Raw genomic sequence first — 12,500 nt, 5'->3', positions numbered from 1 at the left:
CGTGTTCTCTTGAAATATTAATGTGTGATGGATATCAATACACTAATTTGTCCTTTCTTTTCTTTCGGGTGCAGTCTCGAGGCAGCGCTGCAGCGGCCGACAGCCTGGCTCACCCCCGCCCATCCTCTACTTGAGATTCCTTTTAATAAATCAGAGCGGGAAGTCCGTGGCGTGGGTTGGAGAGCAGCGGCCCGTGCTTATGAGGTCATCGGCGAGCGTGAGGGTGTCGTCCGCCGCGCCACAAGTCCTCGTCCCGCTACCGATCGATTTGTCAAGATCGGTGAAGCGCGCCAGGGAGAGGGAGGCTCCTCGGCGGCGTCTCGAGCTGCGTATTAGCAACCACTCGTACCGCAGCTTAATGGATTCATATGTGATGCAATACAGCCTGGAGGGAGTGTTGGGTGCAATATGAGGCCACCAGGAGGCAGATGCGGGGAAAGAGGCGCGAGAGCAGCCGTCAGTGGCCGCCGCCTCCCGCTGGGGTCACAAGTGTGCCTGATGGCCAGGTCTTCCGGCCCTATGTAAAGTGACCCCGTCCTCCCCTCCCTTCCCTTCATGCTCCCCCCTCTTCCCTTTCCCCACCCGCACGCCACCACGCGCCACGGCCCCGATCGCCTCTTTGAGAAAACAAACAAACGAAAAGAAACTGATCGCCTTGGAGAACTCCGCCCCGACCTTTGGCACCGACAACAGCTTGCGATAAGATCCGACAGACAGCAGTCCAAGGCGTGGACAAAGAGACGTCAGCAAAAGACAATTACGGATAAATCAGGAGACCATAAATAGCGAGGGAGAGGAGGAGGAGGGAGAGGAGGGGCAGGAGCAAGTATCGCAGCCAACGTGACTTTTCCCGCCATTCGTGTTGGCCTCTTTGTGTCGCGTGCGAGGCCCCGGATGTGACCACCGCGGGTGACCACTCCCGATTTTTACTTCATCTCCCTTCCCTGCCGTGATGCTGCGGCCCTGCACCACAGCACGCGGCGCCCCGGCACGGCACAGCACAGCACAGCGCGGCCACACCTCGCCAGGCAGTCCATGGCAGTAAAACACAAGACAAAAGTGACTCAACTGGACGGTCTTCTGGCAGGCGTAAGCTTTCACTTTTTTCCCTCTTTTGTGAAGGAGATCCGGAGAAGCAGTCACCGTAATTCATTCACTTTTCCTCTGTCACTTCCCCTCGCAACAGACTGGACGGCACGGGACTGGCGACACCGGAACACCCTCTCACATCTCCCCTGGCGTGAAGACCTTCTGCCCTTTGCCCGCCCTTTGCCTGTCCTTCGCTCCTGACGGCCAAGAGCCCCCTATACCAAACGCAGCGTCAGATAAAACATTAACTAAAACTACACAACTGTCGCTTACATCCTTCATCACCACAGCAGGAGGGGGATGAAGGAGAAAAGACACCCACTCGTTTATGGCACGTATTCTGAAACGCTTAGCTCTCTCACCATGACGATTTTCAAAGGCCACAGAAGTCATCAGCCGGGTTCTCAAGACAGTTTCTCCTCTCAGAACAGAAAAACACCCTTAAAAAACATGTGGAGCTTCAATTAGAACCTTTTCAATGTACTGGAGGTACGGCGCAGTGTCTCAGAATACGGATCTATCACCCACACCAGGTTCCTTTCAGGTTCATTACTCTTTAAGTGACCAGTGTTCCCTCCCTCCCCCCACCTCCTCCTCCTCCTCCTCCTCCCTCCTGTCACTGTCCTCCCTCACCCTCCCTCACTCACTCTTCACTCTGTCACTTCGCCTCCTGTCATGTCTTGTCCCATCTCCTCATTCATATTCATCTTATACTTTGGTAAACTTCTCTCTCTCTCTCTCTCTCTCTCTCTCTCTCTCTCTCTCTCATCCTCTCTCTCTCTCTCTCTCTCTCTCTCTCTCTCTCTCTCCCTTCATATGTTTCATCTCTATTTCACTTCTTTCTCCCATCATTCTTCACCTCTCCCCTTCCCTCTTATAGTCTCTTCCTCTCTCTCACTCTCCCTCTCTCTACTCGCCTCCTCCTCCTCCTCCTCCTCTTTCCCCTAAGTACTTCAATGGGCCGCTTCCCCCTCAGCTCGTCCTCCGTTGCTCTTGGTTATGTATTAAATAACCAGAGTTTATTCAAGATTGTGTTTCACTCTTTTGTCTTCGGCTGAGCCCCGCCAAGGAGGATGCGGAGGGCGGGGTGGGTACTGTTAATGTAGCGGGCAGGAAGAGGCAGGGATGTGTGTGTGTGTGTGTGTGTGTGTGTGTGTGTGTGTGTGTGTGTGTGTGTGTGTGTGTGTGTGTGTGTGTGTGTGTGTGTGTGTGTGTGTGTGTGTGTGTGTGTGTGTGTGTGTGTGTGTGTGTGTTCATGAGGGTGTCTTCCTTTCGCCCCTCCTTTATTTCTCTCCTTTTATTTCCTGTTTTATTTCTTCCTCTTCTTCTTATCGTGTTTTTTTTTTCGCTATTCTCTTCATCTGGTTCGATCTCACTTATTTTTCTCCTTTTTTTTTTTTATCTCTCTCTTTTATGCTTTACTTGTATCTGTTGGTCCCTCCCCTCTTTACTCTCTTTTTTTATTTATTTTCCTTCCTCTTCTCCTTCTAGTCCTCCTTCTCGTAAGTTTTTCCTTTCTTTTCCTTTCCCCATTCTCGTTTTCTTATTTTTTTTCCTCTCTTCTTTTGCTTTATGTGCATTTCTCTATTTCTCTTACCATCTTCACCCTTTTTTCTTCTTCTTCTCTCCTCTTTTCCTTCTCCTCCTCCTCCTACGTTTTTTTTTTCTTTTCCTTTCCCTCATCTCGTTCTTTCTTCACTCCTTCTCTCGTCACCCTCTTTTACTTTTCCTTCCTCTTTCCTTTCTCCTCATTCTCTTCCTCGTTTTCCATTCGTCCCTCTTCTCCCTGCTTCTTATTAATAATCTCCCTCCTGCTGTTCACATTTCCTCTCCTCTTCCCCCCCCCTCTCTCTCTCTCCTCTCTCTCTCTCTCTCTCTCGTCTCTCTCTCTCTCTCTCTCTCTCTCTCTTTCTCTCTCTCTCTTCGTTTCCTTTCCTTTTCCTTTCATTCACTCACTTCATTCAAGAAAACTCAGTCAGTCACACATGGTACACTCATCCGTCCACTCATCACTCACTGACCCACCCTATTCCTTACACATAGGCTAATATATTCACCCAAAACTCACTCATTCTCTCACTGACCTGCTCAATAACCGCCCCCCCCCCCACACACACACACAGTACATTCACCTACAAACACTTCCCCCGCTCCCTCATTCAGCCAAACCCAGTCAACCATTCACAAATACAGTAGCACATTCACTCACGCACTCAACACGCCTGCAAGTAGTCACGCACACACACACACATTGTCAATTCACCGGCAATACCTCCTTGGCAGATAAGGATGCTAAATATAGCTAAATATAAGGATGCTAAATATAAGCTTCTTTCTCAGTCTGCTTTCGAAATATCTAATCAAACGAGGAGATAAAGGCTAAATATACACCGCCTGCACATCCTTATCAGCCCAGAAGTGATAGGGAGTCTAAATATAAACCACTTCTCAAACTACTTATCAGATAAACTACATGGGGTTTCTAAAAATAGGAAATGTAAGGAAAAAAAAACTAATGTCATTGAATACAAGTGTTCTAATTCTATACACCGCTTGAAGAAAACACTTATCAGCACTCACTGAGATTCTAAATATAGTCTTCCACAAAAAAAAGAGGGTGAGGGGTAAGGGAAGAGGAAAAATATGCCATTGACTGCAGGTGTTCTAAATTTATACACCGCTAGAAAAAATAAATAAATAATCTAAAAAAAAAAAAAAACACTTATCAGAGTAATGTGTGGTTCTGAATATAAAGTCTTACACAAAAACAGGAAGGTGGGGAGATGGAAGGGGGGGGTGGGCATGTTACTCAGCACCAAATAATGAAAGGGGAAAAAATCTAACGCCAGTGAATTCAAGCGTTCTGAATTTATACACCGCTAGGAAGAAGAAAAGAGAGAGAGAGAGAGAGAGAGAGGAGAGAGAGAGAGAGAGAAGAGAGAGGAGAGAGAGAGAGAGAGAGAGAGAGAGAGAGAGAGAGAGAGAGAGAAAAAGGAAAAAAAAACATCAGAATTCTCAGTGATTTTAAATGCAAAGTCTTCCCCCAACACACACACACACACACACACACACACACACACACACACACACACACACACACACACACACACACATTAAACATTAAGCATTGAGGAATTCTAAAGGTGGACGAAACTAAATTCTTCTTCTTCTTCTTTTCTTCTTCTTCACCAACATTCTTCACTATTCTTTTCCTGTAATTTTCTTTTCAGGAGCAGTATTATTACTCTCTATTACGTAAAGTAGTAGTAGTAGTAGTAGTAGTAGTAGTAGTAGTAGTAGTAGTAGTAGAAACACACAACAACAACAACAACAACAACAACAACAACAACAACAACAACAACAACAACAACAACAACAACAATAATCAAGGAGAAAGAGAACACACCCTTCGCAAACTCTTCACCTTGAACTAAGAAACACAAACACGTGACTATGGCGAGTAAAAATTCCCAGGACTTGTAAGGCGTGTCATTATCCTGATTGCACACAGCGACTTCCTCAACACGCTTTATAATCTCACTTAATTCTCCTTATTCATTTTCCTTCCGTTCAGACCTTTTTCATATTTATATCCTCTACAGAATTTTCCAACGAATAGATAAGAAAGAGCCATTTTTTTTTTCATATTTCTTTTCGCTTTTTTTTTTCTTTGTTTCTTCGTAGATCAGGTTCATCACACAGACCATGGGAAGAAGGAAGGAAGGAAGGGACGTGATAAAGGAAGGGAAACTAGAAAAGAAGGAAGGAAAGAAGGAAGAGGGGGAAAAAAAAGGAAAATTTATGGGGCAGGGCGTTAGCTAAAGGCTGCAGAGATGTGAAAAGGTTAGGACATGTTAGGATAGATTAGGTATAGAAGTTAGATAAGCATAACAGTCAAGCTAGACTAAGTTAGATAAGTATGGAAAGTTAAAAATTACTTGGAAAAATGAATAGAAACCCTAAACACACACAAACACACACACACACACACACACACACACACACACACACACACACACACACACACACACACACACACACACACACACACACACACACACACAAGCCGTTTCCGTGCAATTATTTCATGTCTTCCACTAGCTTCTGACAACCTCCAAATCACCCGTATTCCTTCCGCTCGTTGAAGATGAAAAGTGGCGGGAGGACAGAGGCTCAGAGCGTCTCCTTGCCCTCTAAGACTCCCCAAGATCACGACCAAGACCCGCGCCCCTTCCCCCCCCCTTTACTTGGTCCAAAGCGTTCTCTCTTCATGCGCTCCTCCCCTACTGTGATTTGCACCATTTTCGTCCCATCATCACTACCTACTTGAAAAGCCTGCTTCCCTCTCAACGATTCCGTCCCTTTAGCTGAAGAAATCGTTGGTTATGTACTGTGTGTGTGTGTGTGTGTGTGTGTGTGTGTGTGTGTGTGTGTTGTGTGTGTGTGTGTGTGTGTGTGTGTGTGTGTGTGTGTGTGTGTGTGTGTGTGTGTGTGTGTGTGTGTGTGTGTGTGTGTGTGTGTCGTCTATAAAACATTTCGACTCTCTCTCTCTCTCTCTCTCTCTCTCTCTCTCTCTCTCTCTCTCTCTCTCTCTCTCTCTCTCTCTCTCTCTCTCTCTCTTCTCTCTCTCTCTCTCTCTCTCTCTCTCTCAACATCTTTCCTTCAAAACTTTTCCTTTCTCATTTTTTTCTTATCTGCACCATGTGTGTGTGTGTGTGTGTGTGTGTGTGTGTGTGTAGGTCAAGACATCACTTATCAGCAAGAACCCACAAGAAAACATTTCCTCCACACACAGCATCTATTCCACGCGTCTCCTTCCTACAAACACTTACTTCGCTGCCAATGCCTTTCAAAATTTACCCTAAACTTACACCACACTTTTAAATTACCAACGTTTTCGAAAGACACAACAATCACGGAGTAGATCTCAACCCTCTCCTTGCCTCCAGACACTCCAAAAGAAACGTAAACATCTCAACTTGTAAGTGATTAGATACCTTGGTTATCAGCCGCCGTGGACAGCAGAGTATACTGACATCAAGGCTGAGCACCGGCAGCAACTTTCCCATGCTTGAGACGCTAGCAACAGACACAAGAGTTTATCTTTTCCCCTCAGTGTACTCCAGTGGGCCCATATTAATAAAGACCTCTAGGAATACTCCTAGGAACACTCCTAGGAGTGCTTTTATCTTCGACTTTGCTCCTAGAAGTTGGTCCTAAAAGCAACTTTTTACTTTCAAAGTAAAAGTTACTCCTAGTAGTAGAAATGTCGCTGAAGTAGCGGCTTTTCTAAATGTAGCAAGATTATTTTGAATCAAATCCAAGATATCGCTCTTTTGGTAGTAGTTTAAGTGAATTAATCTTGAATACTTCTAAGTCATTCTAGACCACTTCTGAGCATTATCAAAAGCGATATGTAATTTCTGGACATGTCAATAATCTGGCGGATGTAAACAAAGCGCCGCCCTCCCTGCCGCGCCAAGTGCCGCTTGTCTTCTCAAGATGGATGCAGAGGACGGCTGCCGGTTCAACAGTGAAAGAAATTAAAGCATTTATGAAACGTTACTCCGTGTAAACCTCCCTGAATAACAAAGAGTAAAAATGATCCGGGAGTGACCTCCAAGCAAAAGAACACTGTATGGGTAGACATTGTTGCCCATCTAAATTATAAGAAGGAGGCAGTAGGCACCTGGCGAAAACGATATTTACTCCCAGTGAGGTCTACAACACTGTTCAGGGGGTGCTGTGAACTTATCATTAAACCCAGCTGTGACCCTCACTGAACGTTTCCCTTTGTGCCTCACAACACAAGGGGGCAGTCACAGCCTGCCCTCTAAAGACAACTCTCCTCCTCTACACAAAACCACAAGCACCTAATAACACACACACACCCTTCACTCAAAATTTCAAAATTCACAGCGACTCCTACACCAGCCTCGGAGTCCCCATCTGGGGAGGGGACCAAAAATGTTCCCAGGTCGGACTGCCCTTCTGACGACGACCCTAAATGTCTTGACACCCCCGTCAACTTTTTCTTCATTAACTTCTGCAACATTCGTGGTCTAAGATCTAATTTTCAATCTGTAGAACACCACCCTCTCCTCTTCTGAACCTCTTCTTCTTTTCCTCACTGAAACTCAGATGTCTGAGGCAACTGACAGTAGCCTCTTTTCTGTTCCCTCATACTTTATCCTCATTTTCGATCCAAAGCTGGATGTTGTGTTTATGTGTGGAACGATTTAACCTGCTCTCGTGCCCACGCTCTTGAATCTTCCGAGTTTTTCACCATCTGGCTACGACTACAGAGTCACTCTCAAACTAAATTTATCTGTGCTGTATATCTCTCACCTAACTCCTCTGACTATAAGAAATCCTTTGACTACTTAGCTTCCAAAGTGGAGCACATTCTGACCCTCTTCCCTTTTGCAAAGATCTCCATTCTTGGAGACTTCAAAGTTCACCACCAGCTCTCTGGCTTTCCTCTCCCTTCACTGACCATCCTGGTGAACTAGCCTTCAACTTCAACTACATGATAGAAAGGTGGCCCACAAAAGGCACTTAAGCCTTCCATCACCAGAATCTCATGCACTTTACGAGTATATATATATATATATATATATATATATATATATATATATATATATATATATATATATATATATATATATATATATATATATATATATATATATATATATATTCCTCCCTCTCCTCCAACCTCTTACTACTTCATGCTACCTATTAAAATTCTTCGTAATGATGTTCTCCATGCCCTCGCTGGCCTAAACTCTCGGAAGGCTTATGGACCTGATGGGGTCCCTCTTAGTGTTCTCCGAAACTGTGCCTCCGTGCTTGCACCTTGCCTAGTCAAACTCTTTCAGCTCTGTCTGTCAACATCTACCTTTCCTTCTTGCCGGAAGTTCGCCTACATTCAGCCCGTTCCTTAAAAGGGTGACCATTCTAATCCCTCAAACTACCATCCTATTGCTTTAATTTCCTGCCTATCTAAAGTTTTTGAATCTATCCTCAACAGGAAGATTCTTAAACATCTATCACTTCACAACCTTCTATCTGATCGCCAGTATGGGTTCCGTCAAGGCCGCTCTACTGGTGATCTTCTGGCTTTCCTTACTGAGTCTTGGTCATCCTCTTTTAGAGATTTTGGTGAAACTTTTGCTGCTGCCTTGGACATATCAAAAGCTTTTGATAGAGTCTGGCACAAAGCTTTGATTTCCAAACTATCCTCCTTCGGCTTCTATCCTTCTCTCTGTAACTTCATCTCAAGTTTCCTTTCTGACCGTTCTGTTGCTGCTGTGGTAGACGGTCACTGTTCTTCTCCTAAATCTATCAACAGTGGTATTCCTCAGGGTTCTGTCCTGTCACCCACTCTCTTCTTATTATTCATCAATGACTTAAACCAAACTTCTTGTCCTATCCACTCCTACGCTGATGATACCACCCTGCACTTTTCCACGTCTTTTCATAGACGTCCAACACTTCAGGAAGTAAACATTTCACGCAGGGAAGCCACAGAACGCCTGACTTCTGATCTTTCTCAAATTTCTGATTGGGGCAGAGCAAACTTGGTATTGCTTAATGCCTCAAAAAACTCAATTCCTCCATCTATCAACTCGACACAACCTTCCAGACAACTATCCCTTCTTTAATGACACTCAACTGTCCCCCTCTTCTACACTGAACATCCTCGGTCTGTCCTTTACTTATAATCTGAACTGGAAACTTCACATCTCATCTATAGCTAAAACAGCTTCTATGAAATTAGGCATTGAGAGGTCTCGGCCAGTTTTTCTCATCCCCCCCCCAGCTGCTAACTGTACAAGGGCCTTATCCGTCCATGTATGGAGTATGCTTCACATGTCTGGGGGGTTCCACTCATACTGCTCTTCTAGACAGGGTGAAATCAAAAGCTTTTCGTCTCATCAGCTCCTCTCCTCTGACTGACTGTCTTCAGCCTCTCTCTCATCGCCGCAATGCTGCATCTCTAGCTGTCTTCTACCGCTATTTTCATGCTAACTGCTCTTGTGATCTTGCTAAGTGCATGCCTCCCCTCCTCCCGCAGCCTCGTTGCACAAGACTTTCTTCTTTCCTTCACCCCTATTCTGTCCACCTCTCTAATGCAAGAGTTAACCAGTATTCTTAATCATTCATCCCTTTCTCTGGTAAACTGGAACTCCCTGCCTGCTTCTGTATTTCCACCTTGCTATGACTTGAATTCCTTCAAGAGGAAGATTTCAAGACACTTATCCTTCAATTTTTGGCTACCGCTTTTATGGGACTGGCATCTCAGTGGGCTTTTTTTTTTTTTTTATTGAATTTTTGTTGCCCTTGGCCAGTGTCCCTCCTACATAAAAAAAATAAAATGAAATGAAATAAGCATACATACATACATATCATATGCATAGTCTCTCTCTCTCTCTCTCTCTCTCTCTCTCTCTCTCTTCTCCTCTCTCTCTCTCTCTCTCTCTCTCTCTCTCTCTCTCTCTCTCTCATATATATATATATATATATATATATATATATATATATATATATATATATATATATATATATATATATATATATATATATATATATATATATATATACACACACACACACACACACACACACACACACACACACACACACACACACACACACACACACACACACACACAGATGTGTATACATGTATGTACGTATATTCCGTCTTGTTTACAAAGCAAACTTCACTCCTAACAGTAAAAGTCCCTCCGAGGTATTTTTATCTTTCGCCCACTTTGAGCAAACTCATTTTGGAGCAAACTCGCAACTTTGAGTCCTTTTAGGAGTTAGGAGCAACTTTGAAGGTAATCATTACTTTGAGAGTAACTTTTAGCTTTCAAACTGTTTTTTTAATACGGGTCCAGAGTGTTGGAAATGTGGAAGATGAGAGAAACACAGCAGATCATAACTAACTGAAACACAGAGCAAGAGGAACATAAGGGAGTGTCGATACAAAGTCTATACTCGCGACCAACAACCGAACTGAATTGAACTTGCAGAAGCTGACTTTATACAATGAGCGAATTGAATAGTGCATTGTTGTGTCTGTACAGTATAACGAGACCACGTTTAGACTTGATTCACAGATTAAGAGACATATAAAAGGGTAACAATGTGTTTTCGAGCCTTTCATGAGATCTACATAGTCTGTTCGTGAAGATTTCTACCAAAGAACAAAGTGCATCAGCTTTCACAGACTACAAATAGCTGACAGACTACTGCTGTAAACTAATAACTCCGTAATTTCCCTTATGATTATGATAGTTTTATATCTGTCATCAATCTCACTACTGTCTTGTTACTTTTGCTGTTATTGTCTATGTTACTTTCCAGATTTACACACAGAGGCAACAATTATCACAACACTCAAGCTTACCAGGAAACAAGAGATAAAGACAATGAATGCACCATCAGCGTTTCCTTAAGTACTAAGCTTCCCTATCAGCATGGATGGGATTTATCATCCTTAATGCTTTGGTTGTTAAATTGAACCACGGACCCCTTCGAAAATCTGGAAGCTATGGACCGCGTTCTTAGAAAAATGTTCTGTTACATAAATACACAAACACAACACTGCATCCAATGAATTTACAACTATTATTTTTTTTTCAATATTGACTCATACAACATACACAAAGCATGGAAAAAGTCTTAAAAAAAAATCAATATTTTCCAAGTAAAAATTCATGGTCATTTTGTACAACAATTATCATCCTGTGGAAATTAACCGTAACAAAACTTTATTTTCTGTTCAAACGTTCATTTCAATGAGAAGGTTGTTGTTGTTTGGCTTCCAAGAGATAAAACTAGGGAGAGTCTCTGACAAGGTAACGCGCACGTCATCACTTGACATCCAATCGACTTCAACGTTTGGTTTTGAAGGAAACATGTGCTAAAAACCCTCACACAAAAGGTCTGCAGTAGTAATCCAGAACACCCATAGCGCGCTTTAACAGACGAGTAGGCTTACGTCAACCCACACCACCATGACTCTTCAAAGCTCACGTGGTATTTACTTCGCAAACACTTCCTTTGTCCTCCGGTCAATGCGGTTATCTTTCCCAAAGTCTCTATCACTGATACTGGCTACGAGGGTAAGTATACGAAAGTCTTTCAAAGCAGACATTAAACCGTGGGAAATGCAGGGATAAAAAAAAAAAAAAAAAAGTAAGAAGATATCGATTGCTGACAAGGATGTTTAAAAAGTAGTGGCAGGATGTTTTCTTTATTTATTTATTTTTTTCCATGGGGAACCATTCTAAAACTCAAAGCCTAACGATGATAATTTTTGCGTTATCTGCCGTCATCCCATGCCACCCTATAGATTCAATGGTTTTGTCTAGTAAGTCAAAAATACTCATTCACAAATATGATTGAATATGTTTTTTTTTTTTTTTTTTTTTTTTTTTATCTGACCTTCACGGACGCCCGGAAGCCCATTAGTGGAGCACAGGTAAAAAACCCACAGCATTGATAGGTCAGGCATTGATCATCATAGTGACTTAAATAATGATCTGTAGACAAGTTTATATAAAAACAACAAATAAGAGAAAAAAAAAACATTTAGCTTCGTCCCGTCATGGTGAGACAGATAAGCATGACACTATAACAACAACAGCAACAACAACAACAATAATAATAATAATGATAATAATAATAATAATAATAATAATAATAATAATAATAATAATAATAATAATAATAATAATAGGGTCACCCTCGTAAACAAACCCGCTTGTCATTTTTTTTTTCGGAGAATCTATTTATTTATTTATTTGTTTCACTTTTTATTTTTTTTTATTTTTCTTTTAGATGTGGTGTAAATTTTGTTTTAACCTCCTCCTCTTCTTCTTCTCCTTCTTCCGGAATACCAAGATAATGATACAATTTTTCATCTCCATTTCCCTGAAGAGAGAAAAATAAAAGATGATTGGGAGTTTTATTTACGAAGATGACGCAAGATTGTGTAGTACATACCCTGTCTCCTTCCTGGCTCGTGTTTGGAGTGCCAGTCTGGATGAACAAGAAACGTTTCTTCTTCCTCTTCCTTTCTTCTAGGCCACTTATATCGGATTCCTTAGCACTTTCCATCCACATACAAATCACATTAATATGTATTCCCACTTCTACCGATTTGATTTCGCCTGCACATTCATGTTTGGTTAGCACGGATTCACACTGCCACACTTCACTTGGAGTGACAAGGATAACGATTAACAAGAGAAACACTCTTGAAAGCTCGGCTAATCATCCCTGTGGGCCTTTGAAAGTAGTCGTGGCGAAAGGTGAGAGAGCAAAGCTTAGCAGAATACGAACAAAGTTCCCACATGTTTGTTGCCTCGCCTTGTGAACTCCCTGCAGCTGAC

Source organism: Scylla paramamosain, chromosome 24 (assembly GCF_035594125.1).
Source record: "Scylla paramamosain isolate STU-SP2022 chromosome 24, ASM3559412v1, whole genome shotgun sequence".
Classification (NCBI taxonomy): domain Eukaryota; kingdom Metazoa; phylum Arthropoda; class Malacostraca; order Decapoda; family Portunidae; genus Scylla; species Scylla paramamosain.
Note: the sequence above shows the minus strand (reverse complement) of the source record.